Raw genomic sequence first — 3,517 nt, 5'->3', positions numbered from 1 at the left:
GACCCAATTTCATATTTAAGGGACCCTCAATGGCTTTTAAGTGCTACTGGGCCTTAGCGGCACATTAGTACTGCTAGTAAGGTCCAAGTAAACAAATACAGGTCGATAATCAATAGTAATCAAGACAATTGGGATTTAGTGAGTAATAACGGGTGACACCAACGTATATCAGTCGTAGTCTGTAGTTATAATCAAAGTCTTCTGGAGGGAGAGCGAGAGTTTGTGTATAGATCTATACAGCGGTGACTCCCCTACACCTCAGCTATTTGCTACAGTTAGACTCAGCCAGTCTAGGGTGACAAAATCTTAAGATCAATTCCGACATTCACCAGAGTGCTAAGACAGACGAACTAGTCATTATCATGCATGGTTATAACAACTCACATAAATAAACCCGATATAAATCAAGTAATCAAGGTAATTCAAAATCATTCACGTGATGGGATAACAATTCGAACCGTTATATGATTTTTATATTTTGGAAAACATCGGGTTTTTCGGGGAAGTCCAACATTTTTCACTTGTACGTTTAATACAAAGTTTTTCAATTATATATGTTTTGAAATCATCATGCATATATTTACGGTTCTTCACACTTTTTATAAACAATGGTCTTTTCAGAAAATATCGGATTTTCTGGGTTGTTTTCGTTCAAACTACACAAAACATTTTCATATCAAACCTGCTTATGAACTCCCCAACATTCCATATGTTGACCATTTTTCAAAATAACTTGTATTCTCAGGTAACAGGTAAGCTGAGGAGTAAGTACCAAGTGTGTTAGTGTGTTTTGCTTGTGAAAACTCTCAAACAATTTATGTATGGATTTGTAATGTCAAAACAATGTACTTGATGTGAAAAATGTCAGTTGTAATATATTGATGCATGGTGATGCTTATGTTATGATTCATGTATATTCATTGTGATGATATTCAATTTAAGTCACGCAAGCCCTCGGACGTTTCCGTCGTCTGGTTCGGGGGTGTGACAGGTTGGTATCAGAGCTCTGTTTATAGTGAACTAGCATATCTAACCACACATTGATATGCAACTATAAACCAAAGAGGGACAAAACAACTCTGAACGAAACAAAACAAATAAAACACAACGATAAAACACCCCTACTCATAAGACATAGGAAAAATAACATAATACCAAATCAAATAAGATAATGCTAGCATCTCAGTTAAACCGGGACTATTCATAGTCGTTTTAAGGAGTGAATGTAGCCTGATCAACTACATTTCCTCTGAGGTACAATTATCACATGCCCCAAGGAAATCACGATGGTAGGTAAACCTCAAAAAATACCCCTTTATTACCAAGAAGAGAACATCAACTCAATTTATACAATAATTAAAACGTCTTAGGAATAATATTAGCATATTTATACACTCTCGCAGACAGCATGGCTGGTTTCCATCACCCCAGAGATCCTTATTTCCCTAATCAGGGGAATAACGGATGGTCGGAACATTCCGAAGAGGAACCTGAAGAGGACCCCGAGGAGGAGTCTGAAGAGGAACCCGAGGAAGACCCCGAGGAGGAATCCGAAGGGGAACCTGAGGCGAAAGTCGAGGGCGGACCTGCTGAGCCAGTGGTGGACCAGGAAGAAGAGGAAGCTGAAGGAGGCCTCGAGAAGGAACCCAACGATGATGAAGATGGTGATTCGGACGTGGAGTCCGAAGTTATCAACCCCCCTTATCCCATTAGGGTGCCCGCGTACCGGATGGGCCCCAATGGTCCTACACCCCTTGGGGTATCGACCTTTGGAGGTGGAGCAGACAGTAGGGACAACGACCCTCGTTCGGCATGTCACACGATTTCTATGACTTGAGGGAAGGAGGACCGGCTGATGGCGCACTCCCGGTCATGGTGAGACGATTACGGAACATTGGCGACCTAGCTCAGGACATCGCTGATGAGATGCACCAGATGCGGACTAGGGTTGAGCGTGCAGAGCAGGAAACACGATAGGTTATCCAAGAGTTCCACATGAGGCAGGCGAGGTGGGAGGCTCGACTTCGAGATGCGGAACGACAGGTGGCTCGCCTTCAAGGAGCGTCCACTTCCTCGGCACCACCCCCTGGCACATCCCACCATGACTACGACTAGTTGTATCCGTCTTTAGTATTATGTTACTATGATCTATGCTATGTACCATCGACTCTATGTTTAAGTGATTACACTACTAATAGAGTCATTACGCTGTCGAACTTGCACCACTTATGTATGCTCTTTCGAGCAAATTTTCATGTATCAAAGTGAGGATAATATTAATGGAAAATTTTATGTGTTCTACCGTGATGTTGTAATCTGCTATGTGTTATATATCCATGACTGTATGCTAATTTGTGAAATTACTTAAGTTCGTGCCACACACCTAGTTTATAGGACCATAATCTCACAAAAACCATAGGCACTCAACATCTTTCCGTTCCATGACAGAAAGATGCCTCAACGACCAACCCGCAAAAACCCTGGGCCAACCCCACCCGAAGTCAACCCAGCTGCATTCCAAGCAGCTGTATCTATTGCGGTCATTGCAGCCATGGCGCAAATCCACCAAGGGAACAATGGTGGAGTCAATGGATAAGGGGCTGGAAGTTCAAACAACGGGATACATCAAGGACCTACCAAGACATGCTCCTACAAAGATTTCACCAATGCCAAGCCACGAACCTTTAATGGCACTGGGGGAATGATAACGCTGAAAAGATGGATTGAGAAGGTGGAATCGGTGTTCGAGGTATGCGAATGCTCTGAGGAGATGAAGGTGAAGTTTGCCGCATGCACGTTCGTTGATCAAGCTCTCACTTGGTGGAACAGACACGTAGAAGCCATGACTCTTCCCATAGCCAACTCCATGTCGTGGGCGGAGATAAAAGAAATGCTGATGTCTGAGTACTGCCCGCGAGGCGAAATTCAGAAGATGGAACAGGAATTATGGAATCTCACCGTCCGAAATTCCGACATTAACACATACATATCAAGATTTAGAGAACTGTCTCTGTTGTGCCCTGGCATGATTACTTCGGAAGGAAAGAAAATCGAACGATTCATCTGGGGATTAACCTCCCAATCCAAGGAAATGTGATAGCAGCAAATCCAGAAACCTTCGACTGTGCCAAGCGATTGGCCAAGAAACTATACGACCACAACAACAAGAAGGGCGATAAGCCGGTGGAGGCTGAAGGCAAGAAGGAGAGTGACAACAATAAGGGAAAGAATAACAAGAGGAAGGGATGTCAAGGCTCGGAATTGTCCAAGAAGCAACAAACAGTGACAATCAATGCTGCAACCACCCAAGTTCCCTCCGCACCACATGCTCCAGTCTCAGCTGCTCCAAGTGCTCATAGGCAGTATTATGGAATTCCTCCAAAGTGCAACAAGTGTAGTCTCCATCATAATGGAGAATGCAGAGAGATGCATTGCACCAGCTGCAATCGAAAGGGTCACACGACAAAATATTACAGGACCTATCCTCCCCAAAATCAGCAGCAAGGAAACAACAACA

The sequence above is a fragment of the Lactuca serriola genome, chromosome 5 (assembly GCF_051521515.1).
Source record: "Lactuca serriola cultivar US96UC23 chromosome 5, Lser_US96UC23_V15, whole genome shotgun sequence".
NCBI lineage: Eukaryota > Viridiplantae > Streptophyta > Magnoliopsida > Asterales > Asteraceae > Lactuca > Lactuca serriola.
The sequence above is the reverse complement of the archived record's forward strand: the minus strand, read 5'-3'. Positions refer to the sequence as shown.